General features: G+C 37.0%; 1 protein-coding gene across 3 annotated transcripts in view; it reads right to left on the bottom strand.

Annotated features, from left to right (window-relative positions):
• Positions 1 to 16,282, bottom strand: part of ATG5 (autophagy related 5) — a 122,553-nt gene that overhangs the window by 60,674 nt on the left and 45,597 nt on the right. The gene's annotated exons all lie outside the window — the stretch shown is intronic.

The following is a 16,282-nucleotide window of genomic DNA, read 5'->3' as shown; positions in this document are numbered from 1 at the left end:
AAAAAACAACTATTCTATGTGCTCATGTTAAAATTAAAAAAAAAGAGAGAATGATCTTCAATTATAATTAAGTCTTCATTTAATCTAAAAGACAATCTTTAAAGTAGCTTGTTTCCCAAATAGAGATTTACAGAGCTGTAGCACCGTGGTAGACCAAGACTAATTAACTAAATGCTTCCCTGTGTAAATCACCTATAGATTTATAACCAGTAATCTGATTTATTACCTTTCAAAGCTACTATAAATTGAGAAAATGTTTTTCCTCTTAAGACTAAATTACAGTTTATTACTTTCCTAAAAGTCAGAGGGCCAGAAACAAATTCAACAAGTAATCAAGCTCATTTGCACTTCAGAGAGCCCACCAGAATTCTAAGACAAAAACAAAAATCTATTTTAATTTTTGAAAGAAAAAAAAGTCCATTATAGTCACTGTATCTTTGCAATGTTTACTATGCAGGATATTCTGTCTTTATTCTAATACAAACCTTGCATGCTTTTGATGAGAAAATCCCATTAATACTGACAAATAACGAAAGCTTTAGAAACAGGGCAGGGGGGAGAATGGGGGAGGCACCAGTGGTCAGGAGACACCATGTGCAGTGCAACATTCCTCAGCTTTAGCTGCTCACTTGGATCACCTGAAGAGTTTACAAAAAGACAAACGTCAGGGACCCACTCCAGACCAATTACTTCAGATGCCCTGGCAACTGTACTTTTTAAGAAACTTCCAGATGATTCTAATATGTAGCCAGAGTTAATAACCCCCAGATGTAATGGAAAACACAACCATTTTTTTTTTAAAGATTTAATTTATTTATTTGACAGAAAGAGACACAGCGAGAGAGGCAACACAAGCAGGAGTAGTGGGAGAGAGAGAAGCAGGCTTCTGCCGAGCAGGGAGCCCCATGCGGGGCTCGATCCCAGGACCCTGGGATCATGACCTGAGCCGAAGGCAGATGCTTAACGACTGAGCCACCCAGGCGCCCCAAACACAACCATTTTAAAATCAGAGATCTAAGTTCAAATCCTTGTCCCATCTCTTACTAGCTCTGTGAGCTCACTTCCTTGTTTTCAAAGTTGATAATGTTTAATTCACGTGATAAATTACTGAGACAACACATATAAAAATATCCAGGCCTAGGACATCACAAGACTTTAGTAAATGTAATATAATTCCTGATAAATTCTCTTCTATTTCAAATCCATCTAACCTCTCCATGGTAAGTACATGAAAAATATCTCCCTTTAAAAAAGTTCCCCATTGCAAATGGTTCATACTATGAATCTCCAGTTTAATTTTAGGGAAGGAAGAGGAAAGAAAGGGTAAAACAGTTGACAGAAGGAATGGTGTGCTCAAGCAACTTTTTACTTTGTAGGATCTGCATAGAGTTAAATCTATCAAACTATCTGCTCCGTTTTATGTACCTAATTAAGTACTGGGAGCTGTAGAGAATTTTAAATTAAAACAAAATAAAACAAGTACACAATAGGTTCTTTCCTTCACTTAATATGTAGCTGGAGAAGCCAGACTGACATACATAAAATTATCACAATTTCTAATCGGTATGATTTGTCTTTTATCTTGCACTGGCAGTGAGTGCTTAATGGTTCAAGGCCTCTCCACCCCACCCCCATCTCTTCAAATGGCAGATAACCAAGTGATAGATGCTTAAGTAAAAAGCATGTTAGAAGTAAGGCTGGTAACGAAGTGGTATTAAACAAATACACTGAAGTGAAGCTAGAGTGAAAAGTTGTGGGTTCTGATTATAGTAAAACCTCGGAGCTGGGTTTTATTAGTAATAACATATTTGTACAGAATTTAGCTATTTTTAAAACCCTATATGGGTTTCATATTGTTTGATTTTCACAGCAACTTACTGGATAGTTATCCTCATTTTACACAGGAGGAAACAGAGGTTCAAAGCAGGTAAATTATTTACCTGACATCATCGGGCCAGTTGTATCAGGGATACAATACCGCAATACCATATTATGGGAAACTTTCAATTTTATTTCTATGAATAAAAACACTGCTTGCTTGGTAAAACTCCAAGTCAGTTCAATAACCTATAATTAACAGGAATCTGGGAAACTAATAATGAATGGAATGTTCATATTTTCAAAACTCCAGAGTTCTGGACTTCAAAATTCACGGTAGTGTCAGGTATAATAGTTTAACAAATCTTGTCTCCTTTCACAGTTGCAGATGACGAAACTGAACACTTAGCAGTGGGTACTGCAAAAACAAATACTATTTGCCTCAGCACGTTCATCTAAGGCACAATTTTTCAATGAGAACAAGGAGAGATGCACTGTGATAACCAATGGAAAACATCACTTAGGAACTACCTCCCAAAAGAAGACAACAATGATGACTGAAACTGGAAAATTCAATCATAGTTCAATTTTTAGCTAAAAGGATTATTCAGGTGGCATTTACTGCAAAATTAATTTATTTAAACTCATTACCAAAACAAGGTTGATTCTTAAAATTATATACATACCTCAAAAAATAGGGCCCACCCAACATTTTATGTATTACATTTTATTATTTCCTATAATGAGTTTATTTTGGACTAAATAGTATTATTTTAAATGTATTCAGTAGCTTTTAGTGGTAAGTGATATACACAATGTATCCTACAAGGCAAAAAAATTTAATCAGAATTTCTAAGAATCCTAAGGGTCAAACTGAGAATATTACTAATACCCGAAATTATTCTACCAGTGTTTCTCAACTTACTGATTTATAAATCAAATATCTAAATCCCACAGAGTATTCTTTTTAGTGTAATAACACCTAAAAATAAGTTATTATAAACATATTGGTAACAAAATTTCTAAATGTAAAGCCTTTCCCTTTAACTCAATAAGGCTATGGAATGGTCTTCTTTCTCCTCCTACTTCCTAGATATTAGATTTCCACTGACTGTCCTCTCTTCCATCCCTTCCTTTTATTTTCCGTGGACAAATATCAATACTTTTTATCTTGCAAAAAATATGTAAAAGATGCTTTCATAGAGTTTTACAATCCTACATAAAAGTAATTTCACCTTCAAATACCTGGAAAGTCAATGCAGGTTAATACCATAATACCTGTAGGAAAAAAACCCAAGTAGTATATTCAAAACCAAGAAGCTAGCTTAAGAAAAAGAGCCACAAAATCTTGGACGTTTAGCTTTCAGTGTGGCTTATAGTAATTTAAAATGAAGTCTTTTTGCCTAAATCTTTTGTGAAATTAACCGCAATTAAAAATGCTGTTGGGGATATTTTATTGATATCTCCACTGGGAAAGAAAAAAGAAACGATATCAAAAAAAGGATAGCTTGGATCCTAAAGGGACCCTGTGGCAAGTAATGCTTCTTAGGTAGAAAGCCACTTTGAAGATAATAATCAAGACGTGACTGAACACACTGCATCTTAGATGAAAAAATTTATTTTGCACTCGGTTTTTTATAAGCGATTTCTTTTCTAGTTTTGGGTTAAAATCTTGCAACTCTCTGAATGCTAATCAAAACACTGGCATAGTTTAATAGTATTTAAATGTGATTTTCACATAGAAGAATTTCTGAATCTTTTACAGTTTCTAAAGTGATAAAAGAGAAGAGACATGCCATGAATAATAAGAAATTAGCACTGCTATAGAGCCATACTCACTTCTTTGGTTCAAGAAAGGACTAAATCATTAATGCACAGAATTCTGACATCCAAAACTCACTACCACAGCCACTAATCAAAATTGGTCTGCACAGGCAGAGACGGAGTAAACAGAATGTCATAGGGATGGGGGTAGGAGTGTGGGGGAGAAGGGGCTTCAAACTCTGAAATCTTCAATAAAATAATTTCTAGGTCTTTGTTAAAAAGTGCATGAAAGAGGTATCTGGGAATAGGTAACACATTGGACGGCATTAATTACAAATTGTTCAACTAAAATGTAAATATCTGGCCATTCAGACCCTAAAAAGATAATGAAGGAATGGGTTGGAGATTAGGTCAAATTAAATGAGAGGTAAGAGAAAGGGAAAGAAGTGCTAAGATATGCAGAACTACATCAAGTGCCTCACAGAGAGCTGGAGAGGGAGACGGAAGGAAGCAAAAGAGGGAAAAGGAAAAATATAGAAGACACATGTTACTTGAAAAATGTAAGCACAGTTAGTCTCACTGAAATGACAGCATGCTATTGATTCATTCGTCATTTAATAGTCACTACAGCAAATATAAAATAATTGCCATCCAGAAATAATTATGGCTAAGTGCTACAATAAGAAGTTCACATGGCTAGGTTTCCAGATAAGAAGGGTTAGCTGGTTAAAATAACTCTAATTCATTTATATGCCAAACCCCCTTTGTTCCAAATACACCCTAAATGAGTCCCTGTAACAATCGAACATCCAAGCTCAAGGGTTGTGCCGGCGAAACAGATGAGAAACCTCCTAAGTGGGCTGGCCCAGCCAACAGACCTTCAAACATATGTTGCAAGGCTGCTCTGATGACAACGATAATTCATGTAAAGTGCCAAGCACAGAAACTGGGTATCCAATTAGTGGTCACTGCTACTCTAGAGGAGAAGCTGTATTATCCATTAACTCTATTATCACTTCTCTCTAGAGCAGTGGTTCTCAAATGGGTCAATTTTGTCCCTGGGGGGATATTTTGCAATGTCTGAGATATTTTTTTAATGTCTTGATAGAGAGTGCGGAGCGGTGTGCTACTGGCATCTATTGAGTGGATAGAAAGACCAGGAATGCTGCCAAACACCCCACAATGCATAAGGTAGCTCCCTCCCTGCCACTGCCCCAACACCAAAGAATTATCCACTCCAAAATATCTATACTGCTAAGGTTGAGAAATCCCGCTCCAGAAAACTAAAGTTTTCAAAATTTAGAGCATCACAATCACTTGGAGGGCTTGTGGAACGAACCATAGGTTGCTCAGACCTTTTGCTGGGACCCCAGAGTTTCTGATTCAATTGGTCTAGGGTACATTTTTAATCAGTACCTAGGTCATGCTGATACTTCTGACCCAACTGTCTACACTTTGAGAACTAGTACTCTTAAGAAAAGTGATGAGGAGCTAATGGACAAAACAAAACAAAAATATTAGGAAAGTAAGTACTTCTGGGGTTTTCTGTTCTCTTAAATCATGACTTTCTTAAGTTTCCAAAACAAAATATTTATTTAAAAACAAATTAAGTTAAACTACATATGCATATATACCTGCGTGTGTGTAATTTTCATTTTTTAAGAGGAATTGTGCTATAAATTTAAATAGTAATGACAGGCCATGACTCCAACAGTGAAAATCACTTATGAGACAGATGTTTGTTTGCATTTCCTCTATATAGTGGAAGAAAAGCTTCTTTAAAAAAAAAAAAGATTTTATTTATTTTTTGACAGAGAGACAGTGAGAGAGGGAACACAAGCAGGGGAGTGGGAGAGAGAGAAGCAGGCTTCCCGCTGAGCAGGGAGCCCAATGCGGGGCTCGATCCCAGGACCCTGGGACCATGACCTGAGCTGAAGGCAGACACGGAACGACTGAGCCACCCAGGCGCCCCTGGAAGAAAGGCTTCTTAAACCTTCCCACACCTACCTTATAGGAAAAAAATGACAGTATGTTAAGAGGTATAAATTTTAAGAAAGTTTTTTAACTGGATCAAATATAAATACAAGATATGATAAAGCAGTCATTTTACTGTAGATGGTTTGAAATTAAAAGGACATTACAAACTAAATCTTTGTGTTCCTGTAACACTAAAAATTCACTGAAAGCATTTTCAATTATTAATCAACCTAGTTATACAGATTTATACATATATCAACTGTATCTCATATGCAAAATATATTCCTACCACTGGTGAACTCTGGGGTATACAACCATTCACTGTTATTAATGGACTTTTTCCAATAAACTTATGTTAGGATAATGTGTAGCATATTATGAAATAACTGTCTAAATGTTTTCACCAAGTTTTACTAACCATGATGTTCACTGCCAAGTCTACCCAAAGACTGTAAGAGGCTATGATCCAAATTATTACCAAATTTACTTATTCATTTAAATCATGTAATTTCATGAGCAGTCTTTCTGAAGAAGTCTAACAAAGTATCTGTATAACTTTATATTAAAACGCAAATACATAAACTTTTCAGATTTCCATCATTATTTTTAATTACAGAAAGCAGAACACGGAGACTGATTTAAAAGATGTAATATAATAGAGTAAAATGCCTGTCTGTTCCACAGTAAAACTTAATTGAATGCTCAAGCAGGTTACAAATTTGCTTTAAGCAACTTTCTCACAAAGCTGTAGATTCTTGAATGCCACACACACACAGCTTTATACTGAACTTATTCACCTTCCCGTATTGCAGGCAAAATAATGGAAATGACTAACTCAGCTGTGTGCAGAAAGGAAAGCACAAAATGGCTAGCGGATATAAAGAACTGCCAAACATTAGGAATATATGGAATTGCTCCATATTTCACTGCCTTACATCACTGGGAACATTAACTGTCATATCCTTAAGGATGAAATAATGAAGACAGTACTTATGAAAGTAAACAAGTATGAAATTAGAAGCTGCAGCTTTCAAATTTATTAAGCCACCTCCATCTACTGACACACACTCGCAATACTTAACTCTAGCAATACCTAACGCAATATATCTCTACATCAACGTCTCAGAGACATCTCAAACTTTCAGCCTCAAAGTTGACCTTCTCAACAGCTTTGTTCCCCAACCCAAACCTATTCTCCATCTAGTTATTTCATATCACAGTATAAAGCACCACTATCTATCTAGCTGTCCCTTTTTTTCACCCTAACCTTATAGCCAATCTAGTGATAGATTCTGTCCGTTCTACCTCCAGAACAAATCCCAAATTTAATGACTTTTCTCCATCTCTAACCACTGTCCCCCTAGAGGCCACCATCATCTTACACCTGGACCTACTGCTATAGCCTCTTCACTTCTAATCTTGGCTCCTTCTTCACATATTTTTGCATCTTATTGCTCTCCTGCTTAAAAGTTCTCCAAAGGCTTCCCACTGCACCTAACATCTGAATTATTTTTGTTGGCCTATACAAGGCCCTACATCATCTAGCTCCTTCCTATCTCTCCAATCTCATCTCATGTCACCCTTCCCTCTTGGTCACTATTTTCCACAGTGGCCTTCTTTCGGTTCCCTAAAACATACCAAACTCTTTGTTGCCTCATGTCCTTGAAACACGTTATTCCCTGAAATGGTTGGTTCTCTCTCATCTTTAAGATTTCAGGTTAAATATTATCTCTTCAAAGAGGTCTTCCCTAACCACCTTAATAAAAATAGGTCCAATCTCTCCTTGTATCTATTCTTAACACTTTGTTTATTGCTTTCAGAATAGTGTAAAATCAACTGCCAAAAGGATGCTTTGTGTCCCAGGAGACTTATGGAAAGAACTAGATATAAAAAAAAGTGTCATTTTTGCTACACAGAATGTTTAAAAAAAAAAAGCGAGACTATAAAGTAGAGGGAAAATACGACAAGAAGACTAGAGAAGGGGTATCCCAGGGAAAAAAAAAACCTTACATTATCTGTAACTTCAAAAAGCTGCAGTAAGGTTAGATTCTTCAAAACTGCCTAGCATTCTCCCACCTCAGGGCTTTACCCTTGCTGTTCCCCTCCTAGTAAGGTATTAACCCTAGATAAATGCATAGTGCTGTTTTGGATCTTTATTTAATGTCACAAAATCAGTGAGACCCTCCGTGACCATTCTATTTAAAATAGTAATGCCCTATCCCAATACAGCTCTTTCTCATCTTTCCCTGCTTTACTTTTCTCCCATAGCACTTACTACCATATGACACATTAAAAATATTTTACATGTATATACATATATATACACAGATAACACACACACACACACACACACACACACACACACACACACACACCCCTTATCTATTCTCCCCCACAATTTTGGTTGTATAAGGGTAGGAATTTCAGTCTGTTCTGTTCACTGCTTTATCTCCAGCATAGACTCCGTAACACTAACTGAATGAATTCAATGAATTAACATTAAAATGATACCCATAAAACATGGACCAAGTTATAGCAGGAATGTGACAGTTAATATTACGGGTCAACTTGGCTGGCAATGGAGTGCCCAGATTAATTATTTCTGGGTGTGACTTTGAGAGTGTTTCCAGATGAAATTAGTAATTGAATAGGTGAACTTTCAGTAGACTGCCCACCTTGATGTGGGTGGGCATCGCCTAATCAGTTGAGGACCTGAACAGAACAAATGGAAGGGGAAGAAGGAATTCACTCTTTTCCTGCCCCACTGATTGAGCTGAGATAACTCATTTCATCTTCTCATGCCACTGGACTGGGATTTATACCACTAGCTCCCCTGGTTCTCAGGACTTCTAACTCAGATTGAATTACATGACTGGCTTTCTTGGGGGATTTCCAGCTTGTAGAGGGCAAATCATGGGACTTCTAAGATTCCATAATCATATGAGCCAATTCCCCATAATAAATCTCCTTTTATGTATATATTCTTAAAATTGGTTCTATTTCTCTGGAGAACCCTAATACAAGGAACATGTAAAGAGTAGCAGGAAAGCCAACACCAAGCCTAAGACGAGGCTTATAATAGTAAGGAAAACAAAACGAGCTTCATAAACTATGTGTGGCAAAGAAAGAACACATGGAAAAAATTATTGGGGAAGACAGTATCATATTAAGAGACAGAGAAAAAGCTCAACTATTGGACTTCTGTTTAGCTTCCATCTTCTCTAACACAGAATGATCTTCAAAGAAGAAAAGTGAAAAAATGTAGCGGAAGTGACAACAATGCCTCTATAGGCTCAGAAATAATAGCAGCTACTCTGCTTTTGTAGTATGCTGCTTTAAGTTAATGCAAGTCTTCAGATAAAAGGGAATTACTTCAGAAGACATTAAAAGAACTAAAAGGATTACAAAACACCAATAATCTTATGAAACAATGGCAAATAGGAGAGGTGCTTGAGGTCAGGAGACAGGCAAACGTTTCAACTTAAAAATATGAGTGTATGTTATCAACTAGTAAGCCTGATGTCAATCCCAAGCAAAATTTTATGTTTTTCACCATTCAGAAAGTAAAACAGTATTATCAGAAATCAGCAGACATTTTAAAATATGTATGGCATCAAAGTGACCTACAATTCCTTTTGTAACAGTATTAAGGAGGGGTGCCTGGCTGGCTCAGTTGGTGGAGGGTAAGACTCTTGATCCTCTCTTGATCTTGGGGTTGTGGGTTCAAGCCCCACCCACGTTGGGTGCAGAGATTACTTAAAAATAAAATCTTAAAAAAAATTTTTTTTTAAGATTTTATTTATTTGACAGAGAGAGACAGTGAGAGAGGGAACACAAGTAGCGGGAGTGAGAGAGGGAGAAGCAGACTTCCCGCTGAGCAGGGAGCCCAATGCCAGGCTCGATCCCAGGACCCTGGGATCATGACCTGAGCTGAAGGCAGGCGCTTAATGACTGAGCCACCCAGGTGCCCTTAAAAAATTTTTTTATTTATATTAAGGGACTGGGCATTAAAAAGTGATATCGTAAATGTAACAATACAGCACAGATCTACTTCTGGATAGTATGTGTAAGCTGCAAAAGAGTAGTTAGGCGCACTCAATAGTTTCCGCAACATCTGGGAATCAACTTTGACAGTTCTCATCTATTACCTGTCACAATCAACCAAATACTCAGTCTTAACAGTTCTATATCTCAAATATAAGCCACCACTTATAAACAATTGCCATGTCTCACCTAACCACTGGAATGGACTCCTAGTGCTCTTTTAATTCCATGTTTGCTCTCTTCGAATTCATTAACCATACTGCATCCAAAGAGATGCCTTTAAAAAGAAAATCTGATTCTGTCATATTCTTGCTTAAAATCTTTCAATGGTCCCCTATCTATCCCACCTCAATTCCTGGGGATTAAGTTCAATATCATTAAAATAGCCTTTAAAGCCCGGAACACACAGGGTCTCACTCTAATTTGCACTGCCAGGCCTAATTCGGACCATTTGCTACTTTCCACTCAATCTTGATCACCATGTTCTTGTCAAAATGGTCTCCTCTAAGCTCTCAGCTTTTTTTTTTTTTTTTAAGATTTTATTTATTCATTTGAGACACAGAGATAGAGAGAGAGAGCATGAGCAGGGGGAGAGGCAGAGGGAGAGGGAGAAAGAGGCTCCCCGCTGAGCAAGGAGCCCAATGCGGGCCTCGATCCCAGGACCCTGGGATCATGACCTGAGCCGAAGGCAGACACTTAACCATCTAAGCCACCCAGCTGCCCTGCTCTCAGCTTTTTTCTGCTTTTCTGCCTAACCCAGATCATTCCCTGTGCCTGGAACACTTTCATCACGACCACCCTGCTCTCTATTCCTTCCTCCTTCCTCTACAACTCAAGCTATAAATGCAATAATTATTTAGAGGCTGTTTAATGTCTGGCTCCCCTAGATACAGAGCTGAGTCTTAAAGTCTCTTCTCTCTCTGTTTTAGTACTCTTTCTATGACACCACACATTTCTGGTAAGTTACCTTCCACCTAAGTCCTGCTTCAAAGGGACAGGGAGAGGGAGAGAAAAAGGGAGAGGGAAGAAGAGAAAATGGAAAAGGAAAGAGAGGGGGAGGGAAGGGGAAGGGAGAAAGAGGAAGCAGGGGAAGAGAGAAATTATCATCAGTAATTCTTCTTCCAAGAAGTCCTTCAGAATCCGTTGAAAACATCTAATCATCAGAATGAGGTATATGGGATGAATGCAAGTCTCGGGAAGTCTTACCACATTCAGTTTATAAGGAACTCCAGCTTACAGAGGAAAGTGATTTGCCAGACCACACAACTGATATGAGATAAATATCAGGTCCTTCTCAGACCAACAGATTGTCAGTGCAATACTTAATCTACTATATGTACCTGATAAAAACAAAGCAATGCAATTATAACCCAACTGTCTCTATCATAGAAGCCTCCAAAGAGCTAAAAACCATTGCAATTGTCTTTTACATCACCTAGCAAACAAAAGTATTTTCAAAATATTATGACTTGTTATAAAAATCACCCTTCACTACTCACTTTCCTCTTAAAAACCAGTTTTAGGTTAAAACCAAAAAACTGACTGATGTAAATTTTCAACAAATGTGGCAGTCAAAACTTAGATTTATTTGAAGGACTATGGAATTTACTTAATGCTATCTTTTCTTTTTTAGTATACTCAAAAAACCAAGGCTGAAAACTAAGTCATATATTATGTTAAAAATATTTTTTAGAGATTTATTCAAATCTCTAGCTTATAAGAAAAACAGCTTGACATTTAATAGAAAAGAGCCTGCACATGTAGTGACAACAGCCTCATAAATAATAAAAATGTTACTTTCTTTTCTTTTTTGTGGTCAACTTTTTTTCACAGGGAGGTTAAATACTTTTATATCTAAAATGAAAACCCATAAAAAACACTGAAAGGCACAGTGTGTCTTAAATGAGTTTTCTTGGTTTCAAAAGTTTTTCTTATTTCTCTTTCACACAGATCTGAAAAATTAAAATTAGCATTTGAAAGTATTCAAAAACTGTTTAAAATCGTTGTTTAGTTGTTATGAGCTACAGGTGCAGTTCTGAATGAAATAAATTTACCATCTGCTATGCCTCAACTTTGACCAGTTTACAAACCAAAAGGTGAAATATCTTTGTCTTTACAAATTAATAGGACCTTCTTTTGGATTTTCGTAAATAAATTCAAACAAAATACTTCCTCTATTTTATAGCAGTATTAAACTATGTATAAAAGCCTGTTAATATTATTCCCTTACAGTATTAAAAAGGAATAAAATAGTCATTCAGTTAGTATTCATTTAGCTGCTCTATGCCTAAGACTGCTTCTCCCTCTCCCACTCCCCCTGCTTGTGTTCCTGCTCTCGCTGTCTCTGTCAAATAAATAAATAAAATCTTTAAAAAAAATTTTTTTTAATTTTTTAAAAAACCAAAAATGTAATTATATTCTAGAATTACATAAACCATAACCACACCAGAGTGTGATAAAATATGAGAGCAAAATGCATATAAATGGACAAGGAGGCATGACAGCATGAAAACATGGATAATTCTGCCTCCATGCCACCATAAGCTCCATGAAGACGGGGTGCATGTCTGTTTTGTCACTGCTGGATGATCACTAACTCCTAGCAGAGTGTCAGGTTCATGTTAGATGGTCTATAAATATTTGCTGGCTAAAAAAAATTTTAAAAAGAAGGCTTCACATAGCAGTTAACAACAGAGATGAGCATTAAAACCTAAGACCTAGACAAAAAGAAAGAAAGGGCATTTTAGGAGCACCTGGGTGGCTCAGTCGTTAAGCGTCTGCCTTCGGCTCAGGTCATGATCCCAGGGTCCTGGGATCGAGTCCCGCATCGGGCTCCCCGCTCGGCGGGAAGCCTGCTTCTCCCTCTCCCACTCCCCCTGCTTGTGTTCCTGCTTTTGCTGTGTCTCTCTCTCTGTCAAATAAATAAAATCTTAAAAAAAAAAAAAAAAAAGGCATTTTAATTAGAAGGAAGTACTACACCCACCTTTCACCAATTTAATGTAGGTAACATTCAGCCTTTTATCCCAAAATATATTTTCTGAAGATTTTATTTATTTTTGCGGGCGTGTGTGTGAGAATATATGAGCGAGTGCACGAGTGAGTGGGGCGCAAGAGGAAAAGCACAGTCCCCACGGAGCAGGGAGCCCGACGCGGGACTCAATCCCAGGACTCTGGGATCATGGCCTCAGCCGAAGGCAGACGCTTAAAACCAACTGAGCCACCCAGGCGCCCCCAAAATATATTTTCTACCAACATTTACCTAGCTAAAAATTTCCTAAATGGGTATTTTAGTTTTTTAAAAGCAGAATAAATAAACTACCAATGTCTCCAGTAGCCACAGGATACTATACAGGAGATTTTGAGTGTAAGCTCAATCATTACCAATACAAGCAAGACCAAACATAATCAGCTAAAAAAAAAAAAAATCTATAGCTAAAAATAAAAATTGAATAAAGTACATTTTATCCACATACCATTTTAAGTCAGATTTAATGAAACTCAGTTTGAAAATTTAAAAAATTTTTTTAATGTAATAAAATTTAACTTAGCAATGCTAACTTTAAAACAGCTGTATATCCAAGAAAGAAAAGGAAGTAGGACAAAAATAGGAAAAAAGGAATATTACGCCAAAAAATAGCAATGAAGGCAGTTATTAGATTAAGTCCGATACGTTAAGTTATACCCAGTTCTGAATGTGACATTTTAAGTCATGCATTAGGTCAATGATAAATACGAGCTGTTGGTCTGGTCAACCTTCTATGAGCTGCCAAATGTTTTCTAAAAGGGTCAGAGAGAGTAAATATTCTAGGCTGTGGGCCACATGATCTCTAGCAGAACTATTTAACTCAGCTGTTGTAGCATGAAAGCAGTCCCAGACAATACACAAATAAATGGGTGTGAAAGGGTTCTAATAAATATTTATTTACAGAAAGAGGTGGCTGGCCCATGACCACAGTTTGCCAACCCCTGTTCTAGGGTCTCAAAGTGACTTCTCAACAATTCTTTTTATCGAGATAGCTTTACCTCCTTTCACACACTTTCACATAAGCTGTATTAGTGTTTCGTTTAAGCCTCCACCTATAAAAGAACATAACAGATACTCTCTTGTTTCACATATAAAGGAACTGAAGCTCAAAGGGATTGAGTGAGTTGCCCTATGGAGCTGCTAGGAGAGCTGAGACTAAACAACTTTTTTTTCCCCAAGATTTATTTATTTATTTGAGAGAGAGAGAGAGAGAGAGAGAGCGAGCATGAGCAAGAAGGGCAGAGGGAGAGGGAGAGAGAATCTCAAGATCACAACCTGAGCTGAAACCAAGTCAGATGCTTAACCGACTGCGCCACCCAGGTGTCCCTAAACAACTCTTAACTACCACCCACCACGCCCAAGCCTCCAATGCCCCAAGTGAAATATTTTAATCATTTTTAGAATCCTCTGCTGAATCCCAGAGCTCCCTGTAGCAGACTCACCACATTCACAATAGATTTCAAGAACACCTACTTAAATACCCATTAAAATTATTTCCTTCAATTCTGAAGCCAAATTATTCTCAGATCCCTGCTTTCTTGCTAAGATTTGGCCTTCTTCCATTTAGGTTATCTTCTTATTCACAAGTCTCCTAAAATTTCAGTTCATCTTCAAACAGCCAGCAAGAAAAAGGAAAAAGTACACCTTCTTAAAGGGTCGTAAACTCTTTTAATTATTTAACAGGAATTTGTATACTCAGTAAGGTAGAAGAAGCAAGAGGCCTGCCTTTACAGAGCTTGCAATCTAACCAGACATACAAATATAAAACTAAGGAGCAACTCCATGTAACTCAAATCTAAGAGACTTAAAAGAAATGAGAAAATTTAGAGTACAGTGTCATAAAATATGTACCTTTTACATTACTGAAGTCTCAAATAATGCCGTTTTGCATAATGAAACTTTAACAAATACTAACTAACCACAAACACCTCTTTGATATGGTAATAATATAGTCCAAAAGATAAAAATGCATCATTTTTTAAAATTATGTTGTTTTTTTTTTTCTGGGAGGGTTTGGGGGAGAAGGTGGGTCTTCTACTTTATTCTAGTTATTGACGTGAAAGTTCAGCTTATATTGGACTAATTTTTTATCCAAAAACAACTATAAAAGATGGATAAAACATAAGCAGTCCTTGCTTTATACAGTTGTACAGGACTGGAAAAGTGATCATGAAACCACACAAAGTGATCTTAATAACCAATGGTGTGATCTTTAAAAATTGTCCCAACATTAAAAACTGTTATAAATGTATAAGAAAATGAATAAAGTAAATAAAACTAATGTATTTAGTACACTGTAATTTAAAACATTAGAAATGCTGAGAATGCAAGCGCTTTATTTATTGCTCTGTAAAAACTTTAAGTACGGTTTCAATCGTGCTTGCTTTCATGACACATACCCTACAAGGAAGCATCTTTCCTAAACCTTGCCGAACTGTCATATTCTTCTCTAAGTCAGGATCAACTTCCAAACATGTTAAAATTTGCACTTCCGATGTCATGAAATATCTCTGAGAGATTCTTTAATGCTAAGTTTTTTGCCAGCATCACTTTTTCTGGGATAAACTCATCCTTTTCGTTACAACCGCCTACCTCATTTATGTGCAAAAGTTCACCTTCACTAAGTTCCCATGGCTGCATATCTAGTCTCTCAAAAGGCGGCAGTGTCAACATTCCCACAGTCAGTTGTTTCTTCTATAATTCCATTATTCCAGTAAAATGCCGCTGTCAGCATTATTACTTTTTGTTTCTTTGCCATACTTTCATCTCTCTTGACCAATTCCCTCTTTCAATTATGTACTTTTATAAAATGTTATGTGGACTTATCACTGAAGACAAGGAGGCAATACAACCACATGCTTTGCTGTCTGTGGGTAAACTAAATAACAGATGAGTAATGATGATTAACTGACAGACACTGAAAGAAGTGATGTGACTGGTCTTTAATCATGATGCATATCTGTTGTTAAATGACTCATGGACTAAAGAGCTAGCAATACAGTTTGTACTTTTATGTAATTTCAGTTAATATACGGTAGCAAGTGAAATTTGAACCATACTGTTAAGGACCTGGTATTATTTAACTAAAGCATGTTCCCTGAAATTCATGCATACCGGACCCATGTAAAACAATGGCTACCTGTATTAAGACAACTGTGTTGAAGGCATTGAAAGACAATCAATGCAGGCAAGATTAAGGAGCTATGATCTCTAAAAGATGGAGAATACAGAGGTGAGCTGCAGATTCCTCTCAGCTTTTCCCCTGAGTGTAACTTCTAAATCCCAGCCAGGAGAGACAGGATCCAAGCACAAAGCAAGTCTTACTATTCTGAGAAAGCAGGGGTTGGAGTTTGTGCCCTACCCAAGGGGAGGTACTTTGGTACACACACAAGGTACTCAGCTGTAATTCCAGAAAGATCATGACTAAGCAATAAGGGCACTTTCTCCAGAAGCTAAACACAGGAAGTTTATACCGTCTGATGTTCTGGGCAAAGCAACTTTAATGCTAAAAAATCCATAAAGGGAAGGATGTTGGAAGAGTACAATATAAGGGATGATTAAAGGCAGCTTCTTCGCAAAATTTTGTGTGTAGAGGCTGGAATTTAAACTTGTACCACCAATTCCAAGATGTACCAATTACTCACAGGATTATAG

The sequence above is a fragment of the Zalophus californianus genome, chromosome 7 (assembly GCF_009762305.2).
Source record: "Zalophus californianus isolate mZalCal1 chromosome 7, mZalCal1.pri.v2, whole genome shotgun sequence".
Lineage (NCBI taxonomy): Eukaryota > Metazoa > Chordata > Mammalia > Carnivora > Otariidae > Zalophus > Zalophus californianus.
The sequence above is the reverse complement of the archived record's forward strand: the minus strand, read 5'-3'. Positions and strand labels throughout refer to the sequence as shown.